Here is an 18,139-nt window from a genome sequence, read left to right on the forward strand (position 1 = left end):
ACTCTGCAACTACAGTAAGCATCTCTATATCTATTTTCTTTACATTTAAAATGTAGAATCTATTAAGCCTTAAGATGACAAGATATAGTATCAGAAGTGTGCCAGTCGGCCCATCAAGTCTGCAATGTCGTTCCATCATGGCTGACTTTCATCCCTCTATAAAGACTGTAAGACATACAGTGATGATAGAAAATGTGAACCCTGTAGAATTTGCTCTACTTCTACATAAATATGACCTAAAATGTGATGAGATCTTTCATACAAGTCCTAAAACTAAATAAAGAGAACCCTGTTCAATAAATAACACAGAAGATATTATACTTGTTTATTTATTAATTGAGAAAAATTATCCAATATTACATGTAATTGTTGGAAGAAGTATTGGAACCTCTGGTATGATGCCTCCTATAAAAGCTATTTGGAGTCAGGTGTTCCAATCAATGAGATGAGATTGGAGGTATATATTGTGAAGTGCCCTGCCCTTTTTTTAAAAAAAAAAGCACAATGTCATGTTACTGACAGAGCCTGCTCTTCTCAAGAAAGATCTGTTTACGTGCACCATGCCTCAATCAAGCTGACTTTCAGAGGACCTTAAAAGATTTGTAGAGATGCATGAAGCTGGAAAAGACTACAAAAGCATTTCTAAAGGCCTAAGTGTTCATCAGTCCACAGCAAGATAATTTGTCTACAAATGGAGGAAACTCAGTACTGTTGCTATTCTCCCTAGCAGGGGGCATCCTGTGAAGGTCACACCAAGAACACGAAGTGCATTGCTGAAGGAGGTGAAAAGGAATCCAAGAATAACAGCAAAGACGTGCAGAAATCTGTTAAAGTCTTGCTAAAGTCTCTGTTCATGTGCCCACTATAAGAAAAACACTAAACAAGAACGGTGTTCATGGAAAGACATCATGAAGGTAACCACTGCTCTCCAGAAAAACATTGCTGCATGTCTGAAATTTGCAAAGGAGCACCTGGAGGTTCTCCAACGCTTCTGGTGATGTTTTGTGGACAGATGAGACAAAAGTTGAGCTTCTTGGTAGACATGCACACTGCTATGTTTGGAGGAGAAAAAGCACTGCACACCAACACCAAAACCTCGTCCCAACTGTGAAGCATGGTGGAAGGAACATCACAGTTTGGGGCTGCTTTGCCACCTCAGGGCCTGGACAGTTTGCAATCATTGAGGGAACAGTGAACTCAAAATTGTATCAAGGTATTTTACAAGAGAAGGTCAGTGTAGCAGTCTATCACCTGAAGCTTAACAGAAGTTGGATAATGCAACAAGACAATGATCCAAAGGACAAGAGTAAATCAACAACAGAATGGTTTAAAAGGAAGAAAATTTGTGTTTTGTAATGGCCAAGTCAAAGTCCTGACCTTAATCCTATAGAAATGCTGTGGAAGGAGCTCAAGCAAGCAGTTCACGCAAGGAAGCCGACCAACATCCCAGAGTTGAAGCAGGTTTGTAAGGAGGAATAGCCTAAAATTCTTTGAAGCCAATGTGCAGGACTGATCAACAGTTACTGGGAAGGTTTGGCTGAAGTTCTTGCTATACTAGTGGGTCACACCAGTTACTGAAAGCAAAGGTTCACATACTTTTTCCAACAAATACATGTAATATTGGATCATTTTCCTCAATAAACAAATGAACAAGTATTATGATATTTGTGTTATTTATTTAATAGGATTCTCTTTATCTTGTTTTAGGACTTATGTGAAGATCTGATCACATTTTAGGTCATTATTTATGCAGAAATAGAAAAAATCCTACAGAGTTCACAAACTTCCTAGCATTACTGTAGGAGCAAACTGTTGTGGAGATTGCTGTATTCTTATTGTTGTACAGACTAGATTCTGGTCAACACTGAACAAACCTACACCGGTACCCCACTTGGCACTATCATTAAAAAACCGCTAATAAGTATGACAACAATAGGAATCAAACTGAGAAGTTCCACGGTGACTTGGTCAATTAAATTGCCCGTAGAGGGTAGTGGTGGAGTGGTGTTAAGGCTGATTTATACTTCTGCGTAGGCTCTACGCCATAGCCTACATAAGTGGCCTATGCCATTGTGAGTATTTATACTTGTGCGTTGGTGTGTCTGCGTGGCTCTGCAATTCATCGCCAAAATGCTAGTTGGTGATGGGGTTTCTCTGCCATTGTGTGTTGAGTTACTTCGTGTTGAGTTTCTTTGTGTACTTCAAACAATGGCGACTGAGACTGAGCGCATCATGTTGGAGTTCATAAATGTTGAACAAGTTACTTTTATTGAAATTACTGCAACGCAGAAAAGAGAGAGGATGTCGAAGGAGATAGTGTGTACGGCCATTGAACGGATTGAGGCGGAAGGAGGGTGAATTTTCTGTGCTTGTCCGGCCACTGAGAGACATGGATGAGGAGTTGCATTTCAAATATTTTCGGATGTCGGCAGGTAGATTTGACGATTCGGTTCATTGTTCAGAAGCAACCAGACATGTGTAGGAGGAAATGCAATGCTACCAAGTGGACCAATCACAGTTGTTGTGGTCTGCGTCGCCACAATGCGTAGTTACATTTTTAGGGAGGTGCGCGTCAGGCTACAGCGTAGGGTAGATTCGACACATAAGTATAAATTGGCCTTAAGTCTGACTAATGGTCTGTGACAGCTGGTCTTCTGCAGGGATGAGTGACGGGACCTCTGTTATTGAAGACAACTATAAATTACTTGGACAATTATTTACATGGGCTGACCAGTAAGTTTGCAGACGACACAAAAATTGCAGCTTTAGATCGTCAGGATGGCTGTCAAAGGATGCGGCAGAATAAAGATCAGCTGGAAATTTGGGGAGAGAAACGGCAGATGAGGGTGCAAAGGGTCAAATGAAAGAGGTATGTAGATAGCAAATGGCTTTAGAGCTCTGATGCGCAGAGGGATCTTCGGGTACAATTCTACAGATCTCTGAAAGTAGCGGCACAAATAGACAGAGTGATAAAGGAAGAGTACACCGCGCTTTCATCAGTCAAAATGTTGAGCATAAAAGTCGAGAACTCATATAGCAGCTGTATAAAATTTTGATTAGATGACATGAGGAGTATTGTGTGCAGTTCTGGTGCATTACAGGAAAGATGTGGCGTCTTTGGAGACAGTGCAGAAGTTCACCTGGAGCAGACAGCATTAGCTAAAAGGAGAAGATGAATAAACTTGGACTGCTTTCTTGGGAACAGAGCTGAGGAGTGACTTGATCTAAGTATATAAAATTTTATGAGCAGAGATTCAGTAGCTAAACAAAATGTTTCTCCCCAGGGTTGAAATGGCAAATACCAGAAAGAATAGCTTTAACGTGAAAGACTCAAAGATTCATAGAACATTTATTATCAAATTATGTATGCAGTAAACAACCCTGAACTTTGATTCTTGCAGGCAGCCATGAAACAAAGAAACAACATGAAACCCATTCGAAGAAAACACCCAATGCGCAAGAAAACAGATCGTGCAAAAAGCAGAAAACAACTAATACACAGTATATATTAAGCATCAAACTGCAAAGTCTTTGGAACAGTCTAGGAATATTCATCGTAGTTCAGTTCAATTTAGCAGTGTGTCATTCATTGACTACAGGCCGCAGAGTCAGTCAAAGTGCCCTAATCAAAATCGCGCAAAACAGCAATGAAATAAGGTGTAGTCAGAAACCAGAAACACATAATGATATGAACTGCAGAGTCCTCTAAAAATGAGTCCAATACACGCCATTCAAACCTTGCCCATGACTCAAGACGCTTGCATCTTCCTCTGACGGCAGCAAGTGAGAGGGAAACTGGTCCACTGAAGGCAGATGGCGCTGAACACCCACTCACGTTCCGCTCTCCTCTTCATCGACTTCAATCTTGTTCGACACTTTATCTGGTGAGATCAGTGAATAATGGAGCCAATAATGGGTTCACGTTCCACCATTAGGCCGCATACTCCATTCTCAACCACAATGAATTCCCTCATAGACAGCAGAAGTGACAGATTCCTCAGTTTGTACAAAAACACATTATCAAAATGTAAATTACAGGCTCCAGTCACACACAGATCAGCGGTAGAAGTATATTTCAAAGATGTAGTAATTCCGCAAACTCTCTGCAGGACGTCACCACAAGTTGCATTGGCCACTGGCGACATCTTGAACAAGGGGAAAGTTTAAAGGAGATTTACAAGGCAAGTATGTTTTCCCCACAAACAGTGTGCTTGGTACCAGGGGAAGGTGGAATTAGATAATGACAGCAATGTTTAAGAGGTGTATAGACAGGCACATAAACAGGCACAGAATGGAAGAATGCAGACCACGTGGAGGCAGATGGGATTAGTTTAATTTCACATCAAGGTATGCAGAGACATTATTGGTCTAAATGCCTGTTCCTATACTTTATTTTTTCATTTTTTGTGTACTATGACTCAGCTTTAAATGAAGCACAAGCTTTGGAAGACATATGCCCAAGTTCTTCTTCCATACAAGAAACATTTTGGTAAAGAATTATTCCCAGCGGCCAGTATCCCAGACAGCCCCATCAACATCCTTGGCTACATGCAATTCCATTAAAAGGATAGCCTCACCAAACGCTAAAGCAAACAAGATTAGAGTAGTGGTCACCAACCCGTCGATCACGATCGACTAGTCGATCTTTGAGACTTTCCCAGTAGATCCCTGTGGTGAACAACATATACCTGTCTGGACACGCCCCCCCCCCACCTGCTGACTGCTCCTGTGGCTCCTCCCACTGACCGTGGCTCCTTCCACAGACCCTGGTATAAAGGCGATTGAGGCCTGAGCCCTGCCCTCAGTCTCCAGGATGTAAAATGGTGGTCAATTGCTGCTTGTTCTTTCTTCCAGTCAATAAAAGCCGATATCTTGCCTCACGTCTCAGAGAGTTATTGATGGTGCATCAATTTTATTGACTGGAAGTTTAAACCATGGACAGCATTTTACGTCCTGAAAAATTAGACCTTGATCCGCAAGATTCCGAAGCAGCTCTTGCCTTTGAACTCTAGCTTGCATGCTTCCAATCATACTTGGAACAGATTCCAGTGACTAAGCCTGCCACGAAGTACAAAATATTATTATCTAGAGTAAGTCCGAAAGTATTCTCCCTCATCAGGGACCTACTGACCTACCAAGGGGCACTGGACGCCCTTAAAAGACAGTACCTGTGGCCGGTGAACACCGTCTACGCAAGACATCGCTTAGCGACGCGGCGACAGCGGGCTGGAGAGTCGAGCGCTGTGTTTCTCCGAGCCCTACAGACACTCGTGTGAACTTGCGACTGCAAAAGTCTGATGGCAGAGCAGCATTCGGAGCTCCTGGTACGGGACGCCTTCGTTACGGGGATCAGGTCAGTGTACTTGCACCAGCGGCTGCTGGAACACGCCGATCTTACCTTACGCTCGGCGATCAAGACGGCCGACACACTGGAGGCTGCTCTGCACAACGCTGACGCTGTCCAGCCGCGCGATCGCCCACTGGTTCCATGGACACCTCATACCCTGCTGCCGCCGGTTCCCACGAGCGAATTCGCCAACGCCGCTGCCAGTCGTGATTCCACAAACTCCCCAAACCCGACCACAGCTGCTGCCAGTCGCAAGCCCACGCAGTGTTATTTCTGCGGACTCGAAAAGCACCCCTGAAAACACTGCCCGGCCCGAGAAGTGACCTGTTCCAGCTGCGGGAAGAAGGACCATTTCGCCAAGGTCTGTAAGTCTAAACCATGAGCGGGGTCGGGCAGTGCTGCATGTGAGGCATGGGGGCCGCCATCTTGCCTGCCCGGATGGGGGCGGCCATCTTTGTCAGCGCCAACACGCCCCGCCCCCGACCCACCGGTGCTTACCAGGCACCAAGACGGCAGTTTAACTCTGGCCTCCGTAACCCTCCACCAAAGCGCCCCACACCAGCTTGCAAGGTCAATGATGGACATCCTGGTGGAGGGGTACAGGACTAGCTGCCTGTTTGATACAGGCAGCACTGAGAGTTTTATTGACCCGGACACGGTGCAACGCTGCGGACTCGTGACACGGCCGGTAAGCCAGAGGGTCACCATGGCTTCTGGGTCGTATTCCACAGACATGTGAGTGGGTTGTGTAGCGACATTGGTGGTGCAGGGCACAGAATATCGAACTTTGCGCTACTGGTCATGCCTCAACTGTGCGTGCCTGTGCTATTGGGGCTGGACTTCCAGAGCCATCTCAAAAGTGTGACTATAGCATATGACGGGACCCTCCCACCACTCACTGTCAGGAATCCTCAGTTTTGTGGGACTTCATCATATACCCCGCTACTGACCACACACACACACACACACACACACACACACACACACACACACACACACACACACACACACACACACACACACACACACACACACACACACACACACACACACACACACACACACACACACACCACCCCCCCCCACCCAGCACCATGCCGACAGCTGCGCTACTGACACCACTTGCAGCCTCTCCACCCTCAAGATCCCTCCCCCACTGCTGTTCACCAACCTGACCCCCGACTGTAAACCAGTGGCGACTAAAAGCAGGAGGTACAGCGCGGGGGACAGGGCCTTTATTCATTCAGAGGTGCAGCGGCTGCTCGGGGAGGGGATCATTGAGCCGAGCACAAGCCCATGGCGGTCCCAGGTGGTCGTTGTTCGGACTGGGCAGAAAAATAGGATGGTTGTGGACTATAGCCAGACCATCAATAGGTTCACGCAGCTTGACGCGTACCCCCTACCCCGCATCATGGATATGGTCAACCAGATAGCCCAGTACAAGGTGTACTCGACAAATAGATCTGAAATCCGCTTATCACCAGCTCCCCATCCGCCCAGAGGACCGCCCCTACACCACCTTCGAGGCGGGCGGCAGGCTCTATCACTTCCTGCGCGTCCCCTTCGGTGTCACAAATGGTGTCTCTGTCTTCCAGAGGGAAATGGACCAGATGGTGGACCAGTACCAACTGAAGGCCACATTTCCCTATCTGGATAATATCACCATCTGTGGTCACGACTGGTGGGATCACAATGCCAACCTCCAACGATTTTTCCAAGTGGCCAAAGCCCTGAACCTTACTTATAACAGGGACAAGGGTGTGTTAGGAACCACCCAGCTCGCTATCCTTGGGTATGTCGTGGAGAACAGGGTCATTGGCCCTGATCCCGACCGTATGCGCCCCCTGTTAGAACTCCCTCTTCCCACCACCCTCAAAGCCCTCAGACGGTGCCTGGGCTTCTTTTCCTATTACGCCCAATGGGTCCCCCGTTACGCAGACAAGGCCCACCCCCTGGTCAAGTCTACCACATTTCCCCTCTCTGCTGAGGCCCACGTGGCCTTCAGCTGCATTAAAGGGGACATTGCCAAAGCAACGATGCATGCGGTGGACGAGACCATTCCCTTCCAAGTAGAGAGTGGCGCCTCCAATTTTGCACTGGCTGCTACCCTCAATCAGGCAGGCAGGCCAGTAGCATTCTTTTCTTGTACCCTTCAAGGCCCTGAAATTCGGCACTCCATGGTGGAGAAAGAAGCCCAGGCCATAGTGGAAGCTATTAGGCACTGGAGGCACTATCTCGCCGGCAAAAGGTTCACCTTGCTGACCGACCAGCGCTCAGTTGCGTTCATGTTCAGCAACCAACAGCGGGGCAAAATCAAAAATGATAAAATTTTGAGGTGAAGAATAGAACTTTCCACCTACAACTATGATATCCTGTACCGGCCTGGAAGGCTCAATGAGCCCCCTGATGCCCTATCCCGGGGAGCGTGTGCCAGCACACAGCTCGACCAGCTATATGCCCTCCATACACATCTTTGCCACCCGGGGGTCACCCGATTTTACCATTTCATGAAAGCCCGGAACCTGCCGTACTCCCTTGAGGACATCAGGACGATGACCAGGGACTGCCATGTCTGCGCTGAGTGCAAACCGCACTTCTACTGTCCTGAAAAGGCGCAACTTATCAAGGCCACCCACCCCTTTGAGCGACTGAGTGTTGACTTTAAGGGCCCCCTTCCCTCCACCGACCGCAATGTCTACTTCCTCAACATTATCGACGAGTACTCACGGTTCCCCTTTGCCATCCCCTGCCACCACTACCGCGTCCGTCATAAAAGCCCTGCGCCAGCTCTTCACTCTGTTTGGATATCCCTGCTATATCCACAGTGGTAGAGGGTCCTCCTTTATGAGTGACGAGCTGCGCCAGTACCTGCTGGCTAGGGGCATTGCTACTAGTAGGACCACGAGCTATAATCCCCGGGGGAATGGCCAGGTGGAGAGGGAGAATGCCACAGTGTGGAAGGCCACACTTTTAGCCCTTAAGTCAAAAGGGTTGCCGGTCTCTCGATGGCAGGAGGTCCTCCCTGAGGCACTCCACTCCATCCGCTCCCTGTTATGTACGTCCACCAATGCCACCCCTCATGAGTGCCTATTCTCTTTTCCCAGGAAGTCTGCCACTGGGACCACCCTACCAGCTTGGCTGACATCCCCAGGGCCAGTGCTGCTCCGGAAACATATGAGGAGCAATGCAGGAGCAGCAGACCACTACCCCGAACACTCCCCGGTAACTATGAACCCTGTACCCGAGGTGACACAGCGCACACCGAGCCCTACACAGACTCCTCACGACACTCCTATACTGGGCATCTCGCACGCACATATACTGGGCGCCTCGCACACACGAGGGATCACTGACGCCTAGTGGGCTGACACCTCCAGTTAGGCCGGAACCTGCACAACCACCATCTCCGGTGCAATCACCACCAGCACCTGTACAATCACAGCCGGTGCTACGTAGATCGACCACCTGATAGACTTAACCTGTAAATATACTTGTAAGAAACTTCGCCCCATGGGGACTCTCTTTTAAAACAAAGGGGGGGTGAACGTGGTGAACGCCCCCCCCCCGCTGACTGCTCCTGTAGCTCCTCCCACAGACCCCGGTATAAAGGCGATTGAGGCCTGAGCCCTGCCCTCAGTCTCCAGGATGTAGTATAGTGGTCAATTGTTGCTTGTTCTTTCTTCCAGTCAATAAAAGCCGATATCTTGCCTCACGTCTCAGAGAGAGTTATTGATGGTGCATCAATCCCGAAAAAAAAAGAAAAATAAATACACAAATACTGTTTCCGGTTAGATTGTTTCCGGGTTGCGGGGTTTTAGTTCCATTCTTTCTGCCCAGTGCGCATGCGTGTAGTTCCCCAGCACTACACAGTGTACTTCAGTGGTCCCCGACCACCGGGCTGTGAGGAAACGATACGAGTCAGCTGCACCGTTCCTTGTTTCCTGTCACACCCACTGTTGAACTTGAACCCACGCAAGGTCATCAGTCGCCTAACCACAGTGACACCAGGGATCACTGGTTGGCCTCCGACACCCAGCGGGAAGTGCTGTTGCTACTGGCCTGGAGCGCTGCCTCTAAACCTGTTTACCACACCAAATGTTCGTGGGGAACCCAGTGCTAAAATATTCGCAGATGACCTGATTCGGGCTCAGCGTTTCATAAGTATCAGAGCAGCTACCTTGCTGCGATCTACTGAAATAAACTTTTGTCGCCCAATAGATCCTACAAGGGGGGGCAGGCGCGCACCCTGTCGCACTCCTCGCTTGGTCAGTCACTCTCTCTGGACTGCAACCACCGTGACCCCGGCACGGGGACCTCCGGCCCTCACCTTGTCCTCTTACCCCACCCACGACCAGCCGCACCTGGCCAAAGCATATGGCGGCGGGCGGGTGGGAGGCTGGAGCTTGGACCCGGAGGCTGTCTAATGAGGCAATGAAGCCCTCAAATCTGCTTTGGTACCCTGAGTCCAAGTACCCCGCACTGAAAGACAAACCCGTAGAGTTTTTTTTCCAGTGGAAAAAACGTGAGCAGCACGGGACAGGAGCTAAGTTCCGAGAGCCGCAAAAACTAAATTGCAGAATAGACTGGACATTAGGAACCTGCTTCGAGTATCGCTGTATTCCCGTCCTGTTTAACACTCCCGCCCCCCGTCGCCCAGTCCGCAAGAATATCATCAATATTAAACCGGTCCACGGTGCAAAAAAAGGGTGGGTACCCCAGGTGTTTCTACATTATTTCTACTTCCGGGTTGCAGGGTTTTACTTCCGGTGTTTTCTGCCCCGGTACGCATGCGTGTAACTAATTGATCTGGGGTCGATCTTGCCTTTTACTACGGCTGAGGTAGGGGATCTTGGGCTTAAAAAGGTTGGTGACCACCACATTAGAGAGAGCTAGCAGTGGATGTATTCAGTTCTGCACCACTTCTACCATGACTGGGCAGAGCATATTCACAGTAACCTCATTATGAATTAAACTGCTGGATCTTAATTTAGCTTGTTATTTCTACTTTCCCAAACATGCAACTTACCAAGCAATATATGGTGAAAAATATGGTTGATGGTAATCAGTCTATCTTCTCTTCCAACTTCCCTCAATTCCTTATTTCTTTCTCTTGTTTCTAATTTACTTCGTGCCTTGACTACAGTTGAAAGTTCACAATCTGCAACTCTTCAACTTGAATGTGCCACCTCTTTTTACGAAGTTATGAATTGCACATCCATCCCGTTAGACCGTGAGTAAATCCCAATACTGATCCAACCGCTTCTTTATAACTGAACTGATAAACTCAATACAAGATTCTAGGCAACTCAAATGAGAGGAGCTCTAACAGCCTATAATACATGATTTTGTGCAGATGTAGAAGATTCTTTTCCAAGTTTTTCTTCAGTCCTCCCTGGATAGTAATCTCAGTAATATCAGCTTATTTCTAGTTAGCGATGTGGCTTGCATTTCTCCTCAGGTAGATCACTGCATTTCCCCAAAGCTGTGAATTTTTGCTTCTACTCTGAAACACTGACATGCTCCTGAGCCAAATCACACTGCTGAAAACCCAGGTCTATTACATTTTATCTTGCTTTTAAATCAGTCGGTGATTGCCCTAGAATTTCCTGAAGCACAGATACTCATCTTTAAAATCTCCTAACTCAAAGTAGTGGCTGATTACTTGTACATTGTCAACCATGCTTTTGTAACTTTGGAAATGCACTTTCTGAATCACTGAAATCAGACTCTGAAAATTCTCTATTTTTCCCCCAAGTGGGATCTATCTTAAACTGCTCAAGGGCAACCTCACTTCCTGAAAGTAACAATATGTCCAGGTAAGATACTACGATGCTTTACACGCAGTAAACAAAACTGTTAATTTCACTTTTTTCCTGGACTACGATCACTGCAATCCACAGTCTATAATTTCCTTTTGGCAGTTGTGCTTTCTAACCATCTGCATGACCCAGCATCTGCTGAATGATTCAGGAAACTGAACTCCTGGGAATGCGGGTACGGCTGCAGCGGTCACTGTTGGAGTGGAATCGAGGCCCGATCGAAGTAACAGAGCCCAGGCCCGAGAGCGAGAAACGAACCAATATTTGCCATTGCTGGGGCTGGCTTGAGGCTAAATGGAAGCAGCATCACACAGGCCCTAGAGCAAAAGTTGAACTGATTTTAGTCAGAGCACCAAACCAGATTAAAAAGATCAAGGCATCAAAGACAAGGACAAAGGACACACTAGTGTTCTGCTCACTACTCCATGAGGTTTATTCACCTCAGTGCTAAACTGATTCTCCAGCTGTGGACATCAACCATTGGCACTCATCTCAGCGCTGAACTGGCCCTGTTGCTGAGGCCTGCAGCATTGGGCTCCTGGACAGACAGCAATGCTGAACTGGCTCCGTGGCAATGGACTCACTTTCGGGGACCCTGCAGTTCATATTGTTTGTTATCTGTTTACTTTTTTTTATTGTTTGCAGGATTTTTTCCTTCTTCTCACACATTGGGTGTTTGACAGTGTGTTTTTTAAAATGGTTCTTCTTTGTTGTGTGGCTGGCTACAAGGAGATAAAGCTCATTTATTACTTAATAACCCCATAATAAATGCACTTTGAACTCTGAAATCCAGTCCGTCTTTCAACAACTTGCTGCTTTAAGGTAATACCACTGATCCTTGTTCTTTGAGGTGTTTCTCATTTGGTTGTAATTTGAGATAACTGTCCATAAAATTATTCTGTCTTTTCTTAACATCTTTCCACTCTCTACAGTCCTCCGTACTGTTTAACTCTCTCAATGTTTAGTTTTTCAATTAGATTTTTTGTTCAGTTTCAACATCCAATTCTGCCAACTACTTTCTTTCTCCTGTTTTTAAATGGTGTTGCTCTATTCTTTTAACTATTTTCAATTTTAATACTAGAGCAATAGCAGGTTACACAGAAAAAAGAACAGGCCCTTGAATCAAATATTTACATGCTGCCCTTTGCACCTATCTACACTGACCCCATTCATCCACATTAGCTCTGCACTGTTCCATGTCTTGCCAACTTACGTACACCTTGAATTTCACAAGAGAATCTGTCTTCAACAGCTCTTCACGGAGCACATTCCAGATTCTAAGCTATCTCTTAAATAAAAATATTCCCCCTCAAATCCCATCTAAGCCTCCTACCTCTCACCTTAAAATTGCCCTTGGCTTAAACAACAATCTAGGGAAAAAAGATATTTTTAAACTATTCATCCAACTCATAATTTCATATATCACCATCAGGTCACCACACAGTTGCTCCAGGGCAATCTGGTCTCTCACAAATTAAATATTCCAATCCAGGCAGATTCCAGCTGAACATCCTCTGCATCCTCTTCAGTACAATCATATCCCTCAAAAGTGTGAGAGCCAGAACAGCCAAAATTGCATAAAATATTCTAACTATGACCTAAACGATGTTTTATGAAGTTGCAGACTGACATCCCAGCTCTTATAGGCTACGCCAACCCTAATGAATACAAGCATTTCATCAGTTTATCATTTTACCTGCATGTGTAGACTCTTTCAGGGATCGATGGACTTATACCACTGGTCCTCAAAGCAATATTAATGATTCTACCTTTGACAACATTCCCAAAATGGATGATTTCACATTGTCAGGATCAAATACTGATTGCCAATTCTCCGACCAACTTTCCCGTTGATCTTCATCGTCTAGAAACTTGCGTATCATACCTGTGACATTCACATCCAAGTCACTAATATATATTACAAACATCATAGTTCTTTGTACGATTGTTGTGATACACCAATGGTCACAGAATTTCAAAAAGAAAATCGACACCCCCACCACGAGACTCTGCCTCCTATTACCATGCCAATTTTGGGTCCAATTAGCCATAAGCTCCCTCCTTAGACCATAAGGCATGGGAGCAGAATTAGGCAAGTCTGCCCATCGAGTCTGCTCCGCCGTTCCCTCAAGGCTGATCCTGCTTGAAGACTCATAGGAATGTACTGCTGTAGCAATGATTACATGCCATGACTTCACTACAGCTAGCACAATGTCTTTTACGCATGCTTTGAAGGGGAGAAAAGCACTACAGCTCTGTGAATCCCTACAATATCTAGCAACACTGTGATCTCTGTCGCAGAAGGCAATGTCACAATATCCTTTAAGGGTGAACCTCCTGACAGTGTACCTGCCCAAGTATTGGACCCTGTGCTGACCAACAGGCTGGAGTGTTCAAAGACATTTTCACCCTCTTGTTTATGTGGTTTGAGGTTCCCATCAGAAGGGTAGCAATCATACTGGTGCCCAAGAAGACTCGGTCGAACAGCCTGAATGACAATCAACTGGAAGCACTCACTTCTACCGCAGCAAAGTGCTCAGAAAGGTTGGTTACAGCTAGAATAGATTTCTGCCTGAAGAAGGACCTGGACCCACTGCAATTTAACAGCACTATAGGTGATGCAATCTCACTGGCTCTCCACTCGACTTCCGAGCATGAAGAAAACAGCAAAATGTATGTCAAGAAGTTGTTTATTGATTACAGCTCAGCATTAAAAATCGGCATCCCCTCAGCAAGCTTCTAAGCGTGGTCCTCTATACTTCCATCTACAACACCTCCTCCCTGCTGAGAAGCAATACACTAATGGATATGTGCTCAGCCCACTGCTCTACTCTCTCCGTCCTCATGACCGTGTAACTCAGCACAGCTCAAACACCATCAATGCATTCACAAATAAAACCACTGCTGTTGGCAGAATCTCAGATAACAAAAAGGCATTCAGGAGTTAGTTAGTGGGTAGGCTGCTTTCGTGGTGTCGTGATGAGCACCTACATGCATAGGCTCCCTCGCCCAAAAAAGCTTCTGATCCTATTCCACAACATTTCCAGACTAACCTCAGGCTCAACTACACATTAAGCTACAAACTTTCCTGGGCTTCTAGTTCTGAGTAATAACTCCAGTCAATTCTATGTTTGCAATTTATAGTAATTGTGCCTTCGCACTGTACTGCTGCTGCAAAACAACAAATTTCACATCATGTAATATAGTAACATTAATTTGATTCTAATGAATCTCTTCTCCACTCTCTATTGCTGCCCCAATTTTTTTGTGTAGGGTGGTGACCAAGATGATATGCCATGTTCAAAGAGTGATCTAAACAAAGTTTTAAACAACTGCAACATTATGTTCCAACTTTTATGTTCAGAGTCTCCATCTATGAAATCAAGCATACAGGACAGTCCTAGTACCATGGCCACCTTATGTGGTATTGCAGCTCATCTTCAATGAGCTATGGACTGGCATCCCAATTCTCTCTATAAATTTGTGCCCCTCAGGTTCCTGGCTCTTCCAAAACCTCAACTTTTCAGATTCTCCAAGCACCAGGTTGTCCAATTCCCAGCTTTCACTCTTCATTATGCACTGTCAGTGGCAAAGCTTGAGACCTGCATTCTTCTCCCACGTTGCCACCCATGGCATAAATATTAACTTATCACGTATGCCTTCAGGTGATCATTCAGGTCAATCAAATTCAGGGATTCTCCATGTGGCCACTTCACACAGTAGCCTTTCTGCCTCTGGAATGTTAAAATGCAGAAGCTGGTCAGCCCTGACAGTGATGGCAGACTTTCCTATCCATTGAGTCTACAAGAGCCTGTTGATTTCATGATGAAGTTACCGTTTCACTCACATCACAAGATTTTGGCATAGAAGGCAAAACCAACACCGTTGCTGCGTCCATGGGTCTAAACATTTCAATATAATTTTAATAAGCTCAAGGAGAAATCTATTGTCCAACACACATTTCTGAATGAACTACTGAAGCAGACACACCCAAACTTAATGCTCTCCAAAGTTTATGCTCCTACATTACTGCACTCCATTCTATGTTGTTACTATCCTGAAAATAAAACAGCTTCTTTTTGTACAAAAGGACACTAAACATCTCCAGACAAGGAACCTCATATCTATCCTGTCTCATTTTCCATGTCTCAAGAGGCATTGAAGTTGTATGGGATATTGGTGATGCCATACCTGGCCCACTGTACACAGTCTGCTTCCTTATTCAATACAAAATATAGTAGCATTGAAGGCAGTCCAAAAGAAATTCACCTGTCTAATTCCTGGGATGAGGTTCATCTATCAAGATATGGCTAAACAAGCTAGGTCTGTATTCCTTGGACTTCAGAAGAATGAGTAGTAATCCTTTTAAAACATAAGAGGGCATAACATGGTAGATATCAAGATGCTTTCACTAGCAGGTGAATTTCAAATAAGGGGGCATAGTTTCAAAATGATTTTATTTTACATTTAGAGATAGAGCTGGGAACTGGCCCTCCTGGTCAAACGAGCCATGCCACCCAGCAATCCACCTATTTAACCCTAGCCTAATCAATGACAATTTACAATGATCAATTAACGTACTAACCTGTATCTCTGGACTATGGGAGGAAACCAGAGCACCCAGAGGAAATGTATGTGCTCACAGGGAGAATGTACAAACTTCATATACCCCCGGGGTAGTCTCCAGCCCCTTGGCATGAACATTGAATTCCCCAACTTCCCCCATCCCAATTTCACTCTGTCTCCTCCTCCAGCTGCCTATCACCTCTCTCATGGTTCCGCCTCCTTCTACTACCCAGAGTGCTTTCCCCTTACATTCCTTCTTCACCTTTCCTGCCTATCCCCTCCCTGCTTCCCTTCCCCCACCCCTTGATCTTTCCCCTTACTGGTTTTTCACCTGGCACCTACCAGCCTTCTCCTTCCCACCCTCCCCCCTACCTTCTCCCTCTTCAGTCTTGACAAAGGGTCTCAGCCCGAAATGTTGACTGCTCATTTCCACAGATGCTGCCCGACCTGCTGAGTTCCTCCAGCATGTTGTTCATGTCGCTTTGACCCAGCATCTGCAGAGTATTTTGTGTTTATGTACAAACTCCTTACAGTCACCCCAGGAATTGAATTCCAGACTCTGACCCCCCCAAGCTGTAATAGTGCCCCATTTATTAAATTTATAATCATGAAATAAGGGATACAGAAACTCCTTCTTGCAGAGAATAGTGAATCTCTGAAATTCTCAACCTTAAAGGGAGTTTATGGGATCTCTGGAAGTATTCTAAGTGGTGTTGGATAAACTTTCAAAGATCAGGGACTGGAGGGCGATGGGTATCAGGCACTGAAATGAGGCCTGCAAAAGATCAGCCGTGATCACATTTAATGGTGAAGCTGGCTTGAGGGGCCAAGCTGCCTGCTCCTTTTTTTTCCCCCCTTGCTGTTTTCCGCCAGTGCAAAGGACGGTTCAATTCTACACCAAAGGACCCATACTTTGCCACATTTTCCTTATTAATGCTCTTCAGCAGTCAACTATTACTTTGTGCTTTACAGTATAGACAGTACAGTAATCATCTCAAATTCTTTGCCTGCTACTGACATAATTGTGAAGCATCTAAAACATATTTGCTGACTGCCCTTGGATGTTTCAAACGAAAGCTAAAGCCTAGTACATCGTTAACAAAAGAAAATTAATATGACCCACCAATCTTATGAACAACATGGCATGTTTTCTCAATGTTTAAATTATTGGCATTTAATTTATTTGAAACAAATACCAGCTGGAACTTAAATCTGTAAAGGTGAAACCCATGCGGTAAGGTATTACTAGATCTTTGCATACAATGCTCAAGGTCAACTGTAAGTGCACGTGCTTCATTGCAAACCACAAAATAATGCTGAAGAAATATAATCATTAATACTCGTAAACAGGGTGGTTTTCTGTAAGAAAATAAAGTGATGGGAAAAAATAGCTAATTGAAAGATCAAGAAAAAGTCGATGGAAGAAGCCTCGGGACTCGCACCACCAGGTTCAGGAATGGTTATTATCCCTCAACCATCAGGCTCCTGAACAAAAGGGGAACTCAACTTCACTTGCCCCATTATTGAAATGTTCCCACATTTCACTTTCAATGACTCTTCATCTCATGTTCTCAATATTTATTATTTATATTATTGTTTCTCATTTTTGTATCTGCACAGTTGGTTGTCTTCTGCACTCTGGTCTTTTATTGATTCTATTGATTATACAGTCAGCCCTCCTTATCCGCGGATTCCGCATTCGCGGATTCAACTGACCGCGGATCAGGAAAACCCGGAAGTTCTCTCTCTAGCACTCGTTGTTTGAGTATGTACAGACTTTTTTTTGTCATTATTCCCTAAACAATACCGTACAACAACTATTTACATAGCACTTACATTGTATTAGGTATTATAAGTAATCTAGAGATGATTTAAAGTATACAGGAGGATGTGCGTAGGTTACTGCGGATCTGGATCGAAAAAAGTTTTCTCTCCAGCACTCGTTTGAACATGTACAGACCTTTGTTTCTTGTCATTATTCCCTAAACAATACAGTATAACAATGATTTACTAGCATTTACATGGTATTAGGTACTATAAGTAACCTAGAGATAATTTAAAGTACAGGCAGTCTTTAAGTCGGATTTGTATGCAAGTCGGAACAGGTACATCCGGTATTATTTAGCGTCAGTTAGTCAAAAGTTTATCTTAGTATATAGTATATATTTTACCTTTCTATGCATATAAAAAACAAGAAATGTATGTATTTCAATAATTATACCACTGTGTTGCTTTGTAATAATTATAGCTTTCATCGGGCAGGGCCTTTCTCACTTTATCCTTTAAAATTGTTTAGATCGTTGACCAACTGTAGCCTAACACTTTTCCGATGGCCAATGGCGATTCACCTCTTTCTGATCGCTTTATTATTTCCACTTTATTTTCAATCGTGATCGTTTTCCGTCAA

At 45.2% G+C, this 18,139-nt stretch overlaps 1 protein-coding gene across 6 annotated transcripts in view; it reads right to left on the bottom strand.

Annotated features, from left to right (window-relative positions):
• LOC140715301 (glypican-5-like) overlaps positions 1–18,139 on the bottom strand; it is an 864,157-nt gene that overhangs the window by 838,571 nt on the left and 7,447 nt on the right. The gene's annotated exons all lie outside the window — the stretch shown is intronic.

This window comes from Hemitrygon akajei, chromosome 2 (genome assembly GCF_048418815.1).
Source record: "Hemitrygon akajei chromosome 2, sHemAka1.3, whole genome shotgun sequence".
In the NCBI taxonomy this organism is placed as follows: Eukaryota; Metazoa; Chordata; class Chondrichthyes; order Myliobatiformes; family Dasyatidae; genus Hemitrygon; species Hemitrygon akajei.